Raw genomic sequence first — 16,905 nt, forward strand, 5'->3', positions numbered from 1 at the left:
AAAGTTTGAATGTGCAAAAGTCCCTGTCTTGTCTTTTTTGTCAAATTAAATCTACAATGAAGATGGGGATGGGGCCAGTGGCATTGGATAGATAAATTCATGGGCTTTCCAACGGTATAAGGTTTGCTAGATTTGGTTTGGCAGAATTCAAACTATTCAAATTTTACTAAACATTCAGCAGAGCAAAATTTGAATAAAGAATAAACTGGATTTGAATTCCTGGGCTTAGGCGGGAAGAGTTACTGGGCCGAAACGAAATAAAAACCCACTTCGCAGCCCAACACGCATCTGGTGCGCTCGGGCCGCGCTGACAAGGTGGGGGCCACCTGTCGGCGCCTCTTTAAACGCCGAATCGGTACGCGCGCGTTAGGCCGTAGGATTAGACTAGGATCCGACGGCGTGTGAACGTCGTCTTCTCCGACGAGCAGCGGGCTCCCTGGCGGCGAGCCTAGGGGGTCGGAGGGCGTACCAGGCCGGTGCAGGGGTCGGGCAGTAGGCGCGGAGAAGGTGTAGTAGATGGGGAAGCCCTGGGAGCAGCGGCGGCGCTCGGGGAAGCGCCAATCGAAGCAGAGCTTCCGCGGGCTCCGGCGGACCTCAGCTCCCAATTGCTTCTGCTCCGGCGAGGTGGTGCTAAATTGAGGTGGGGAGCTTGTTCAGAGAAGGGAGGGGAGCGAGTTGTGTGAAGAAATGGAGCTCAGAGCTCCCCTATTTATAGCGGATGGAGGATGCCGCGGGGTGCTGCGAAGGGGCGTCCATGGCGCGGCGTCTACGGTGGTCGAAAGGGCAAGGCGAGGACGGCAGCGTGTAGGCGTCGTCCTGGCGATGCTCAACGGCTAGCTGGCGCAGAGAAAGTGCGACGGGATTGCTCGAGCTTTTGCAAAGTCTGTCACTGGGCGCGCGGCATCATTTGGTCGAGGACGACGGCGACGGTGCAGGGCAGGCACGGGCGCTCGTCTAGCGTGTAGAGGGCGGGGAGTAGCTACTCAACGTCGCGGTAGGGATGCAGGGCGAGGAGTAGGCTGCTCGAGCGCTCGACGGACCGGCGTGTCCAGGGCGCGCTCACCGCGTCGACTGGCACGCCCTGGCGCGGTTTGGCCACGCGCGTTCTGGCCAAAGTAGAGCCGTGGCGTTGCAGGGGCTTGTACCATTCGTGTCCTTGTGCAGTGTAGATGCTCCAGGACAAGGGCAAGAGTTGAGATGAGGGCTGGAGGTGGAGATGCCAAAGGTGGCCAGCATGGCCACGGTGTGCCTTAGTCTAGGGTTTCTTTCCCCTCTCCTCTCACTTTAATCGACCAGAGCATGCACTAGGGTGAAGCAGGGGTTGTAAGAGAGTGTGATGATCAAGAATTAAAGGGGTTTAGGGAAGAAACCAGTGTGTAAAAGGGTGTGTCTCAATTTGGAAATGATGCCTGCCACCTGTTCGACATAATGGCCGCATGAACTTTTCCTTTGAATTTTGAAATTCTTTTTGGTGAATCTCATTTATATAATAAATGTGAAGTATTGGTGGTGGTGGCACTCAATTTGGAGTTGTTTTGCAAAATGTCAAAAGTGACATAATCTTCTCTTTATTTCAGCATCCCCTCTTGTCACCTTTATTCTGGTCAACCTAGTCAACTCTAGCCATGGTGGTCAACATCAAAGTTGCTCACCTTGACATGGTCTTGGATGACATGGCTTTGGTTGACCAAGTTTAGTTCAAGAAATGAGAAAACCAGGGGGGAAAAGAGGTGAAGAAAATATTTTTGGGTCAAGTGACCATTATCATATGTATGTGAGATTTTTGATTTCGTTGCATTTGATTCTTGGTTCAAGGGTGCAATTGTGTTAGTTTATCACATTGAAGTATTTTAGAAGCAAGGGAGCAAGCAATCTTGGCCTTGGTTGAGGATTTGAAATTTTGCATAAGGTGTATGTGGGTGGGAAATGGGTTTTTCCCATTTTCTCTAATTCCCCTCAATTTAGGGTTTAGTGATCTTACTTAGGATTCACAAGGAAATGTTTAACCATACTAACACTCATCATGGCAATTGCACAAAAGAATATCACTCAAATGCATATATCTATATGTGGCACTATATGTATAGAAAAAGTTTTTGTTAGTTGCAAATTTTGGGTTTGGGGGAAATTATCTCTCTTGTTTATTATTGTTGAAACTTGGGATGTTACAGAATGGTCCTCCATAGAGGAAAAGCATCGATTGCTATATTTGTGCTAGAGCTTTGATTTTGAAAACATGAAACAATTTTGTCAACGGTAGTAATAAAGCATATGCATCATGTAAATTATATCTTATAAGTTGCAAGCCTCATGCATAGTGTACTAATAGTGCCCGCACCTTGTCCTAATTAGCTTGGACTACCGGATCATCACAATGCACATGTTTTTACCAAGTGTCACAAAGGGGTACCTCTATGCCGCCTGTACAAAGGTCTAAGGAGAAAGCTCGCATTGGATTTCTCGCTATTGATTATTCTTCAACTTAGACATCCATACCGGGACAACATAGACAACAGATAATGGACTCCTCTTTTATGCATAAGCATGTAACAACAATTAATAATTTTCTCATTTGAGATTGAGGATATATGTCCAAAACTGAAACTTCCACCATGGATCATGGCTTTAGTTAGCGGCCCAATGTTCTTCTCTAACATTATGCATGCTTGACCATAGGGTGGTAGATCTCTCTTACTTCAGACAAGACGGACATGCATAGCAACTCACATGAAATTCAACAATGAGTAGTTGATGGCGTCCCCAGTGAACATGGTTATCGCACAACAAGCAACTTAATAAGAGATAAAGTGCATAATTACATATTCAATACCACAATAGTTTTTAAGCTATTTGTCCCATGAGCTATATATTGCAAAGGTGAATGATGGAATTTTAAAGGTAGCACTCAAGCAATTTACTTTGGAATGGCGGAAAATACCATGTAGTAGGTAGGTATGGTGGACACAAATGGCATAGTGGTTGGCTCAAGTATTTTGGATGCATGAGAAGTAATCCCTCTCGATACAAGGTTTAGGCTAGCAAGGCTTATTTGAAACAAACACAAGGACGAACCGGTGCAGCAAAACTCACATAAAAGACATATTGAAAACATTATAAGACTCTACACCGTCTTCCTTGTTGTTCAAACTCAATACTAGAAATTATCTAGACCTTAGAGAAACCAAATATGCAAACCAAATTTTAGCATGCTCTATGTATTTCTTCATTAATGGGTGCAAAGCATATGATGCAAGAGCTTAGACATGAGCACAACAATTGCCAAGTATCACATTACCCAAGACATTTATAGCAATTACTACATGTATCATTTTCCAATTCCAACCATATAACAATTTAACGAAGGAGAAACTTCGCCATGAATACTATGAGTAGAAACCAATGACATACTTGTCCATATGCTACAGCGGAGCGTGTCTCTCTCCCATAAAGTGAATGCTAGGATCCATTTTATTCAAACAAAACAAAAACAAAAACAAACCGACGCTCCAAGAAAAGCACATAAGATGTGATGGAATAAAAATATAGTTTCAGGGGAGGAACCTGATAATGTTGTCGATGAAGAAGGGGATGCCTTGGGCATCCCCAAGCTTAGACGCTTGAGTCTTCTTGATATATGCAGGGGTGAACCACCGGGGCATCCCCAAGCTTAGAGCTTTCACTCTCCTTGATCATGTTGCATCATACTCCTCTCTTGATCCTTGAAAACTTCCTCCACACCAAACTCGAAACAACTCATTAGAGGGTTAGTGCACAATAAAAATTAACATATTCAGAGGTGACACAATCATTCTTAACACTTCTGGACATTGCATAATGCTACTGGACATTAGTGGATCAAAGAAATTCATCCAACATAGCAAAAGAGGCAATGCGAAATAAAAGGCAGAATCTGTCAAAACAGAACAGTTCGTATTGACGAATTTTAAAATGGCACCAGACTTGCTCAAATGAAAATGCTCAAATTGAATGAAAGTTGCGTACATATCTGAGGATCATGCACGTAAATTGGATTAATTTTATGAGCTACCTACAGGTAGGTGGACCCAGATTCGTGACAGCAAAGAAATCTGGAACTGCGCAGTAATCCAAATCTAGTACTTACTTTTCTATCAACGGCTTTACTTGGCACCACAAAACACAAAACTAAGATAAGGAGAGGTTGCTACAGTAGTAAACAACTTCCAAGACACAAATATAAAACAAAGTACTGTAGCAAAATAACACATGGGTTATCTCCCAAGAAGTTCTTTCTTTATAGCCATTAAGATGGGCTCAGCAGTTTTAATGATGCACTCGCAAGAAATAGTATTTGAAGCAAAAGAGAGCATCAAGAGGCAAATTCAAAACAAATTTAAGCCTAACATGCTTCCTATGAAAAGGAATCTTGTACACAAATAAATTCATGAAGAGCAAAGTAACAAGCATAGGAAGATAAAACAAGTGTAGCTTCAAAAATTTCAGCACATAGAGAGGTGTTTTAGTAACATGAAAATTTTTGCAACCATATTTTCCTCTCTCATAATAATTTTCAGAGGCATCATGAACAAACTCAACAATATAAGTATCACATAAAGCATTCTTATTCACATGCATAAAAGTATCATTACTCTCCACATAAGCATAATCAATTTTATTAGTTGTAGTGGGAGCAAATTCAACAAAGTAGCTATCATTATTATTCTCATCATCAAATATAGGAGGCATATTGTAATCATAATCAAATTTATCCTCCATAACAGGTGGTACTAAAAGACCAATATCATTATCATAAATAGGAGGCAAAGTATCATCAAAGTAAATTTTCTCCTCAATGCTTGGGGGAATAAAAAGATCATGAAAACCAGCTTCCCCAAGCTTAGAACTTTCTATAATATTATCAACAATGGTGTTCAAAGCGTTCATACTAATATTACTACCAGCATGCAAATAAGATTCCATAGGTTTTTTAATTTTCGCATCAAACAATCCATGTTTTAAATCAGGAAATAGAAATAGAAGCTCATTCTTGTCCATTATGCCAAACTAGTGAAATAAAAACATGCATGATATTAAGTAAAGTAAAACAAGTAACTAATTTTTTTTGTGTTTTTTGATATAGCAAACAAGATAGCAAATAAAGTAAAACTAGCAACTAATTTTTTTTTGTATTTTGTTTTAGTGCAGCAAACAAAGTAGTAAATAAAACTAAGCAAGACAAAAACAAAGTAAAGAGATTGAGAAGTGGAGACTCCCCTTGCAGCGTGTCTTGATCTCACGGCAACGGCGCCCGAGAAATTTAGCTTGATGACGCGTAAAGCACACGCTCGTTGGGAACCCCAAGTGGAAGGTGTGATGCGTACAGCAGCAAGTTTCCCTCAGTAAGAAACCAAGGTTTATCGAACCAGTAGGAGTCAAGAAGCACGTTGAAGGTTGATGGCGGCGGGATGTAGTGCGGCGCAACACCAGGGATTCCGGCGCCAACATGGAACCTGCACAACACAACCAAAGTACTTTGCCCCAACGAAACAGTGAGGTTGTCAATCTCACCGGCTTGCTGTAACAAAGGATTAACCGTATTGTGTGGAAGATGATTGTTTGCAGAAAATGAGAACAAGTATTGCAGTAGATTGTATTTCAAGAAAGAGAATTGGACCGGGGTCCACAGTTCACTAGAGGTGTCTCTCCCATAAGACAAACAGCATGTTGGGTGAACAAATTACAGTTGGGCAATTGACAAATAAAGAGAGCATGACCATGCACATACATATCATGATGAGTATAGTGAGATTTAATTGGGCATTACGACAAAGTACATAGACCGCCATCCAACTGCATCTATGCCTAAAAAGTCCACCTTCAAAGTTATCATCCGAACCCCTCCGTATTAAGTTGCAAAGCAACAGACAATTGCATTAAGTATGGTGCGTAATGTAATCAACAACTACATCCTTAGACATAGCATCAATGTTTTATCCGTAGTGGCAACAAAGACAACACAACCTTAGAACTTTCATCACTTTGTCCCTGTGTCAATGCAGGCATGAACCCACTATCGAGCATAAGTACTCCCTCTTGGAGTTACAAGCATCTACTTGGCCAAAGCATCTACTAGTAACGGAAAGCATGCAAGATCATAAACAACACGTAGATATAACTTTGATAATCAACATAACAAGTATTCTCTATTCATCGGATCCCAACAAATGCAACATATAGAATTACAGATAGATGATCTTGATCATGTTAGGCAGCTCACAAGATCTGACAATGATAGCACAATGGGGAGAAGACAACCATCTAGCTACTGCTATGGACCCATAGTCCAGGGGTAGACTACTCACACATCACACCGGAGGCGACCATGGCGGCGTAGAGTCCTCCGGGAGATGATTCCCCTCTCCGGCAGGGTGCCGGAGGCGATCTCCTGGATCCCCCGAGATGGGATCGGCGTTGGCGGTGTCTCTGGAAGGTTTTCTGTATCGTGGCTCTCGGTACTGGGGGTTTCGTCACGGAGGCTTTAAGTAGGCGGAAGGGCAAGTCAGGAGGGGGCACAGGGGCCCCAGACCACAGGCCAGCGCGGCCAGGGGGTGGGCCGCGCCGCCCTAGGGTTTGGGCACCCTGTGGCCCCACTTCGTTTCGTCTTCGGACTTCTGGAAGCTTCGTGGAAAAATAGGCCCCTGGGCTTTGATTTCGTCCAATTCCGAGAATATTTCCTTACTAGGATTTCTGAAACCAAAAACAGCAGAACAAAGAATCGGCACTTCGGCATCTTGTTAATAGGTTAGTTCTAGAAAATGCACGAATATGACATAAAGTGTGCATAAAACATGTAGATAACATCAATAATGTGGCATGGAACATAAGAAATTATCGATACGTCGGAGACGTATCACTCCGCCTACCAGGAATCTGAAGAAGAGGACTCCGAGTAGAGTTCCTGTTTAGACAATGAAACAAGTTGCATCATTTTGGCCCCAGAGTGGGTTTGTAATAAGACTTTAAATTCTTAAGTAGCTAGGAAACGAAACGACTATGCGTGGGGCGGAAACACTTATCCTGCTATCCGTTAATATTATTCGCATGTTTCGTTTTATGTTGGAAAGCAAGTGCTGATTTTATTGTTTTCCGGCTTGCCCGCTTGACCTTCCGCGAGCCGGAAGACCTTAGCCGGAAACGCTCGCCAGCGGCGACGAAGCCCAATGGTAATCCGTCAATAACCACGGAAACAAGCCCCCAGGCATAGGTGCCGGAAATCGCTACTAGGAATCCACGAGTTCGCAACAGACAACAACTTAATCAGAAAACTTAAGCTTACGTCCTAAAGGACGATTTTTGAAAATCACAACTTTCATACACGCCTAGGCGGAAAAATCCAGCTCTGCGGTTTTAGTCGGAAAACATACATGATCTAAAAAATGAACAAGTAAAGGAGGTAAAAGACTCAGAGAGTGAACCATAAGCTTTATTTCATTGATCATGTATAACTATTACAGAGTTTGTAACTCGGAAGAAATACGCTAAGTGTAGAAAGGACGTAGCTGTGCGATGTTCCAAGGGCGATCTGTTTCGTCGTAGATGTCATCTGGATCCTCGCGCTTGCGTTTCCGGTGCCAATTAGCAGGTCTATCCTTTAGCTCGCGGAAATCAACAAGGTAGTATGACCCGTTATGAAGCACTTTGCTAACGACGAAGGGTCCTTCCCATGGAGACTGCAGCTTATGGTCTTTCACCTGCCGAAGGCGGAGGACCAGGTCTCCTGCCATGAAGGAGCGATTCCGAACTCGACGACTGTGATAGCGTCGGAGCTTCTGCTGGTAGATGGCGGAGCACTGGTCAGCTAGGTTCCGAGCTTCCTCGATCAGGTCCACAGATAGCTGTCTGGCCTTGTCAGCTGTTTCTTCATTGTAGGCGGAAACTCGCGGTGAATCGTGGATGATGTCGGAGGGGAGCACGGCTTCGGATCCGTATACCAGGAAAAATGGGGTAAACCCTGTTGATCTGTTAGGGGTAGTTCGTAAACTCCACAAGACAGCTTCCAACTCGTCAGCCCAAGCTCCAGCTGCTCGTCGCAACGGTTCTTCAAGGCGCGGTTTAATTCCTGATAATATTAGGCCGTTAGCCCTTTCAACCTGACCGTTGGATTGTGGGTGAGCCACAGATGCAAGGTCCAATCGAATCCCTACTGTCTCACAATAATCCCTCAACTCTCCTTGGGCGAAGTTTGTGCCATTATCTGTGATTATGCTGTGTGGGATGCCGAATCTCATCACGAGGCTGCAGACAAATTTTAGTGCCGTAGCACCATCGGCTTTTCTCACTGGCTTTGCCTCGATCCACTTGCTGAATTTGTCAACAGCGACCAGAAGGTATTCAAAACCGCAAGGAGATGATCTTTTTAACTTGCCAACCATATCAAGCCCCCAGACTGCAAATGGCCAGGTGATAGGTATGGTCTTCAGCTCTTGGGCTGGAGCGTTTGGTTGAGTAGCGTAGTACTGACAACCTCGGCAGGTCTTGACTATTTTGTCAGCATCTTCTTTAGCTGTGAGCCAGTAAAAACCTAGCCGAAAAGCTTTTGCAACGAGTGACCTGGGGGCGGCATGATGCTCGCAGTCCCCTGCATGGATCTCTCTGAGGATTTCAATGCCATCTTGATTAGAGACGCATTTGAGAAATACCCCTGCTGCACTTCGTTTGTAGAGCTGTCCATCAACAATTGTGTAGGATCTCGCTCGTCTGATGATCTGTCGCGCAAGGACCTCGTCCTCTGGCAACTTCTGATCGATGAGGTAGTCCAGGAAAGGCTGTGTCCAAGCCGGAATGATAGCCATCACTTCCCTAGCCGGAGACACTGCCACTTCTGGGTTTTCCGGGTTAGCGCCCTTCACCGAGGGTATCCGGAGATGCTCCAGGAAAATGCCAGGCGGAATTTGCTTCCTGCCGGATCCGAGCTTGGATAGCATGTCTGCCGCTGTGTTATCGTCTCTCCTGACGTACTTGACTTCGTATCCGAGGAAGCACTTGGCGATCTCATCAACTTCGTCTCTGTAGGCCGCCATGACGGAGTTTCTGGCGTTCCAGGTTCCGGCTACTTGTTGTGCCACCAGGTCGGAATCTCCACAGCATATGATGTGCTTGATCCCAATTTCCTTAGCGATGTGCAGACCGTGTAGTAGAGCCTCGTATTCCGCCATGTTGTTTGTAGCTTCGAAGTGGATCTGCAGAACGTACTGCAGTTCTTCTCCGGTAGGGGACTTCAGGGTGACTCCGGCTCCTGAGCCTTGATGCTGCTTGGATCCATCGAAGTGCATGACCCATATTTCTAGTTCCGGCTCCAGACTTGCATCCGGAGCTTCTGTCCAATCTGCGACGAAATCTACCAAGACTTGGGATTTAACCGCAGTCCTAGGCTTGTAAGCGATGTCGAAGGCGGATAATTCGATGCCCCATTTAGCCGTACGTCCTGTTGCGTCAGCGTTGTTGAGAATTGTTGACAGCGGAGCCTTGCTCACAACTGTTACTGGGTGCTCTTGGAAGTAGTGTCTCAGCTTCCGGCTGCCTAGGAACACTCCATAAGCTAGCTTCTGAAAGTGAGGATATCTTTGCTTTGACTCCGTCGATGCACTCGCTAATGTAATAGACAGGTCTTTGGACGTCATATTCATGACCTTCTTCCTTTCGCTCCACCACGATGACGAGGCTGATGACTTTGTTGGTAGCTGCCAGATAAAGGAGCATTGGCTCTGACTCTGCTGGGGCTGCCAAGATAGGTGGGGAGGTGAGTATTTCCTTCAACCCCCGAAGAGCTGCGTCGGCTGCGTCGTCCCAGACGAATTTGTCTGTTTTCTTCAGCAGCTTGTACAAAGGTAGCGCCTTCTCGCCAAGACGGCTAACAAACCGACTGATTGCTGCGACGCAACCAGTTAGTCGTTGCACATCTTTGAGACAAGTTGGCCGTTTGATGCACAGGATTGCCTTGATTTTTTCCGGGTTAACCTCAATGCCTCTGTGAGAGACTATGAAGCCAAGGAGTTTTCCACTGCACGCCAAAGACGCACTTCAGCGGATTCAACATCATCTTGTACCTGCGGAGGTTGTCGAAGGTTTCTGTGAGGTCGCTGATCAAGTCGGATCCTTTCCGGGTCATGACCGCGATGTCGTCGACGTAAGCGTGCACGTTCCGGCCAATTTGGTCCTTCAAGCACCGCTGCATCGTACGTTGGTAGGTGGCACCTGCATTTTTCAAACCAACAGGCATAGTAACATAGCAGTAAGTACCAAACGGGGTAATGAATGAAGTCACCTTTTGGTCGGATTCCTTCATCCGGATCTGATGATACCCGGAATACGCATCAAGAAAACACAGAAGTTCCGCCCCCGCCGTCGAATCAATGACTTGGTCAATGCGCGGCAAGGGGAACGGATCCTTCGGGCAATGCTTGTTCAAGCCGGAGTAATCGATGCACATTCTTAGTATTTCAGTGTTCTTTTTGGGTACAAGGACGGGATTCGCGACCCAATCGGTGTGGATAACTTCTATTACAAAACCTGCCTCTAGTAACTTAGCTAGTTCCATTCCTATGGCGCGGCGCTTCTTATCTCCAAAGCGTCGCATAGCTTGCTTCACCGGTTTAGCCCCCGGATTTATGTTGAGGTAGTGCTCGGCGAGTTCCCTAGGTACTCCGGACATGTTAGAAGGTTGCCATGCGAAGATATCCATGTTAGCGCGGAGGAACTCGACGAGCGCGTCTTCCTATTTGGGGTCCATGTTGGCTCCGACTGAAACCTGCTTGGAAGAGTCGCCTTTGATGAGGTCGTGCTTCTTGGTTTCTATCGCGGCCTTGAAGGAGGTTTTCTGTTTGGAGATCTGCTTCTTGGTGGTCTGCATCTCAGTCGGATCCACCGCGGCTCTGTAGCCTTTCAGCTCTTCTCCCGATATCACAGACTCTGCGAAGGCGGCTTCGCCTAACTCGCACTCATGAGCCTTTTTGTAGTCTCCGGATACGGTAATCATACCTTTAGGACCCGGAATCTTGAGCTTGTTGTAGATGTAGCACGCTCTTGCGTGGAACTTGTGGTAGGTGGGCCTGCCGAAGATGACGTGGTAGGAGCTCTTGAAGGGCACAACTTCAAACGTGATCTTTTCTTCGCGGAAATTATGAACATCGCCAAAAGCCACGGGAAGTGTGATGCTGCCGAGGGAATTCGCCTTCTTACCCGGAACCACGCCATGAAACTCAGTGTTGCTGTGTTTGAGTTGTTCCTTGGTGAGGTTCATCCGCTCTAGAGTCTCCAGGTACATGATGTTCAAACTGGCTCCACCATCCATGAGGCACTTGGAGAAGTCATACCCGTCTATGCGGGGACTTACAACCAAAGCGTAGCATTCTTTTGGCACAATGGCAGGGTGATCCTTCCTATCGAATGTGCACGGGATTTCCGACCACCTGACGTACTGCGGCACAGCCGGAACTGTGGCGTTCAGGATCCGGGTAGCTGACTTGGCAGCGCGGACTGTTGGGGTTCCGAGGAAAGTGTGGTAAGCCCCCACGCTCTTTTTATCGAATGGGTTGGATTTACCTGCGGATCCTGCCTTGGGATCCGGCGAGTTATCATCCTCATCCATCGCCTCAGAACTATCTTCCTCTTTGTCCTTGTTTTTGCCCTTGCCTCCCTTGCCGCGTGGACGGTGCTTCCGGGCTCGCTTGTATCCTGCCTCCGGGTCGTTCTTTAAATCATTGACCCACTTGCAGTTGCGGTTGGTGTGAGTTGACTTCCCTGTAACCGGATCCAGGTGGGCCAAGCAGGGCATGTCTCTGTACTCCTCGTAGGTTTGCGGGGCGCGGGATCCGCCAGCTGTGACCTCAGTGGTATGCTGCTGACCCCTGCCGGCTCTGCCTCCACGACCGCGTCCTCTTCCGCCTCCTGAACCTCCGCGTTGAAACGCCATGGCGACCATCTCGGATCCGCCACTCTTCTGGTCATCAGGGTTCTTGCGCTTATGGCTGCTGCTGTTGCCGTTATCACGTTCTTCTTCTGTTGATGTAGGGGGATTGCTGTAGCTGCGAGATCACCGCCTGCGTCATCATCGGCGGCAGTATGATCACTGGCAATGGAGATCATCTCATCCAAAGTCAGCTTGCTTGAGTTAGCCAAACGAGTGAGCGTATGCCTCAGCAATCCTCCCCTCTACAGTCCACCAATGAAAGCGTACATGGCGGTGGTGTGGTCGACGTTTTCGCACTCGTTCCTACATGCCAACCATCGTGTGAGATAGTTTCTTGAGGTTTCTCCCTTCTTCTGGATGCAGGCTTGTAGGTCGCTTGCCGTGGCAGGTCTTTTGTAGGTGCCTCTGAATTGTTTCTCGAAAGCGGTCTTCAGGTCGAACCAGCAAAAGATGGAGTTCTTCTCGAGGTCACTGAGCCAGATCCGGGCTGGACCTACAAGGTACAACTGGAGCATGCGGCAGGCGATGTTAGGGGTTCCTCCGGCAAAGGTTACTGCATTATAGTAATCCTCAATCCAGGTATCCGGCCTTTCGGTGCCATCATAATGCTTCAGATTTCCGGGTAGCTTGAGGTTCATCCTTGGCTTTGGTTCCTCTCGAATCATCCTGCCAAAGCACTTCGGACCAATGTAGTCGGTTCTGTATTCGTTAAGGCGATCCCGCGCGTCGCGTGGGCCGTGGCGAGGAGATTGTGAGCGAGAACGAGATCTCCGACCGTCGCCTCCGCCTCCACCTCCGCCGCCACCGCTAGGTGGTGGTGAGGGAGACCTGCGAGGTGGTCGGTCCGATTTTTTGCTTCCGCCATCTGATTCTCCTCGGCCTTCCCGGTGCTGGCTCCGGCTCCTGTGGCTGCCTTCACCATGGCGCTGGCTGCCCTGGTCGTTCCGGCGAGGCTCCGGGTCGGTTCTGGCGAGGCTCTGGGTCGCGGCTCCGGCGAGGCTCTGGGTCGCGGCTCCGGGGAGGCTCTGGGCCGCGCTCCTCATTCCGACTCCTCCTGGGCTCGGGCTCACTAACATTGTTCTGGTTCCGGCGTGGTTCCGGCGAGCGCTCCCTGTTTCTGTTTCTTGGCAGCACGTTGTCGCGGATAACAATCCCACCATGCCCTGGGGGCCTGGTGTTTCCGGCTGGACTACGGCGGCCAAGGGGTCGCGGGTAACCATTAGGTGGAGGGGAAGGATTGCGATATTTATCTCGCCCAGAGTACATTGGATCCTTTCCCTTTCTTGGATCTGACGAAGGCGTCTTTGACGGGACAGGGATCGGATTTGGGTGTTCCCTGGTTCTTCTTCTGCGCTCCGAGGATCCTGTGTGTGATTCATCATCGGGATGCCGATCAGCGCGGGCGTCCTTCTGCGCGGTAGATACACAGTTATCCGGATTGGATTCCAACCTGCGCGAAGTATCCGCCTTGCTTTGCTGCTGCATTGCTGAAGCGACAAGTGTGCGAAGGTAGTTGATATCAACCTCTTCGTCCTTCTTCCTCAACAGCTCCGCAGCTTTTAGCATGTTGTCCTTTGGGGTTTCCAGCGGCCGCTGCTCTGCGGGCGTGGCGAAGTTGATTCTGCGAGGCGGGATTGCTTCTCTAACGATTCGATCAGCCTCCGCCTGCGCATAGGTCATCTTTACTTCCCACTCTTTCGCCATGCTCTTGACCTGCTCGAGTGTGGCAGTAATTTCGCGATCCTGCCTGTCGAAGTGGTCCGCCAAACCTGCAGCTTCTGCCCTTTCTTCCCTTAACGTGGCTTCGGTATCGGCGAGCTTCTTGGCTGTGGCCAGCATTTCCTTTCTAGTGGCCTCTAGAGCCTCCAGATCTGCGGCGTCGCTCGGGGTTATCGGTTTGTTAAGAACTGCTCGCGCAACCATCTCTTCAGCTGTCAGGAGCTCCTCCGAGGAAGAATCCCTGCGGGGTCGCTCCCGAGACATTGGAGATCCTTGGTGGGATGGCTGAGGGTCAGATTGGCTGGTCGCCTCTTCAGATCCAGTTTGTCCCAGCGCTGCTACCGTTGCGAGAACCTGCTTAGGCTGGGCAGAGTCGACTTCAGGCTGATCACCGAAACCGTACTCCCCTAGCTTGCGGTTAAACTCGTCAGTATCCATGGAGGGGGTATCTCCGGAAATTGGGCTCAGATTGCCCAAAATCGACTCTTCAACCGGAGTTCCGCTTTCTCCGACAGGCTCAGCCTGATCCGGGTCCGCGTCGTTTTTCGGTGCCTCTACCTGCTCATGACCAGCTCCGTCTTCTTGAGGGGCGGTTCCGGCGGTGTGGGCCAAGAAGTGTACGAAGTGGCACCTCTGCTTTTCTAACACCTGGGAGACCCAGGCGGATCTGCATTGGTCTTCCATCGTTGTTTCCTGCTCAGGGGCGGATTGGGTGGGCTTTGAAATTTCCAGATCCAAGGCGGAATCTTCCTTGGGAAGCTCCTGCATCTCAGATCGGATCTTCGCGACAGCGTCCAGCTCTGCGGCGGTCGCGTCTGCGTTACTTACCAGTGGGTTTCCGTTGGAATCGACGGTTTCCCCGATGAAGATGTGTATGCCGCCAATTGGGACGATGGAGAGCTTGACGGGGTTTGTCCTAGCCGGAATCCAACACTCATCCAGAGGGACGATCGGCAGATTTCCGGCGTAGAGGACGCGCCCCACAGCGATGGTGTTGTCGTAGCTTCCCTTGGTGGAACCCTCCCGGTTCCGGCCTCCAGATGCCACAGGCCCCACGGTGGGTGCCAACTGTCGTTGCCTAATCGATGGTACCTCGGAGGAGGGATCCTCACGAGGGGGAGAAGAAGTAGGGGCCATAGGGCGGAGTGCACACGGGACGGTGGTACGCGATTTACCCAGCTTCGGAACACCTGCACGATGACAGGGCCTACTGCTGCTTGTCTGGAATTATCTGGGCGCTTTCGCGATGTTACAATGAGTTGTTGTTCTGCCTCTAGGGCACCCAGGATCCGGCTTATAAAGGCGCACGGATCTAGGGTTTACATGGAGAGTCCTGGCCGGATTACAGATAGCCTAACTATGGTACAATATCTTGCCGTGCACGTCACGGATCCGCCTTCCATATACGTCGTACTGGATCCGGGTTCCTCATGGGCCTCCGCGGATCCGGGTTCCTCCTAATGTCGGTACGGATCCGGCGTACTGATCCTGGGCCGGACTTCTTCCTTCATGATCAACAGCAACTGGGCCGCCCGATGGGCCACATGCCTCATCACCATCTGTGGGCCACCCGGGCTTGCCGGATCTAAGCACTGTCGATGGTACACCCATGAAGTATACCCACAACAGCGATCCAAACCGCGCCCGCGCGTCCGGATGGGTCGAACCGGACAAAAACGCGGGCCAGCGCGCGGACCTATCCCTAAAACGGATGGCCGCGGCGTCCGGGATGACCCAAACCCGGCCCAAATCTGGGACGAGTTTGCGTGGCCACGGACGCCGGATGCTGGTCGCTCGCATCCTCCCCTTATCCGCCCCTGGCCCGCCTGTCTGTCTCCCAAAACACATCCAGTCCACTCCACTCCCAAACCTAGAGATGGCCGACGAAGCGACTGCCACCGCCACCGCCACCGCCACCATCGGAGACGAGGCACAGGTCGCGGCCGTTGCCGGTCCTCCCTTGGCGGAGGCTCCTCAACTGGCCGGGCCGGTGGTCGTGGAGCCCGGGCCGGCGACGAAGAAGGCGAAGGCCGACCTCACCACGGAGCAGAGGAAGATCGAGAGCAAGAAGAGGGCCGACCGCCGCAGGGCGCTCGACCAACGGAAGAGGGATATCGCTGCCGCGGAGGAGCGGCAGCGAGCGGCGGAGCAGCTTCTCCAACTCAAGATGAAGGCCAAGGCGGACGTCATGCAAGAGCATGCCATGCTCTTTTATGGCCACGCAGCGCTCGCTCAGCACTTGATCCTCCCGGGCCCCAGCACGGCCTCGGCGGGGAGCTCGGCCTCGTCCGTGACCCGGCCCCTTCCTCCAAGGTCAACATCCCTGCCGACTGCCCCGTTTGGGTACACGCCCGGCGCACACGAATTGGGGACACAGTCGGCGCGGTACGCGTACCCGTCACAGGATGGGTCACCGGAGGTGGGCGAGTCGTTCACGGGGCCGTCTCCTTCGTCCATTGACCTGAACCGTGCGTCGGCGAACTCCAAAGGCCCCAAGCACATGGGATCAGCAGCGATGGCCGGTGCACGGAACCTGCTCGACGAATTGTCCACCGTGCAGGCACCGTCCAGCGTGCAGGCCCCTCCGTCCTACACACAGCCAATGCCGAACACCATGCCCTCTGCTTCGACCGAGCAGGCTCCCCAGCCACCTCCCGTTTACACACAATAGGCCAGCACTGCCTGTCTCGGCAGCATTAACATCGAGGAGGAGCCGTTGTTCGCTCAGGAGTTGACGCAAGCCGCAGCTGCACAAGCTCGAGGTCGCCGCGTAAGCAAAAGAACCAGCAACTACACGGAGAAGGAGGACAAGGTGCTGGTCGAAGGATGGTTGACCATCGGGCAAGATGCATTGACGGGTGCCGAGCAGAAGGGGACCGCATTCTAGCGCCGGATCTATGAATACTTTCATGAGCATCGCAAATACGGACTGGAACCATTTGAGAGCGACCGCAGCGACATATCGCTCCAAAAGAGGTGGGGAACAATTCAAACGGAATGCAACAAATTCCAGGCGGCGTATGGTCACGTGAAGCGGCTACCCGTTAGCGGCATTGGCATCAAGGACTTGGTATTATTCTTAACCTCAACATATTCATCCAACGTTTGCACATATGTTTATCGTTCTTGTCTCGCTTTGCTCTAGGTGTGGCAAGCTTTGGATTGGTACAAATCGGTCAATGGAGAAAAGACCTTTGCCTTCCCTCATTGTTGGAAGATACTCCAAGGCACCCCCAAGT

This window comes from Lolium perenne, chromosome 7 (genome assembly GCF_019359855.2).
Source record: "Lolium perenne isolate Kyuss_39 chromosome 7, Kyuss_2.0, whole genome shotgun sequence".
Taxonomy (NCBI): domain Eukaryota; kingdom Viridiplantae; phylum Streptophyta; class Magnoliopsida; order Poales; family Poaceae; genus Lolium; species Lolium perenne.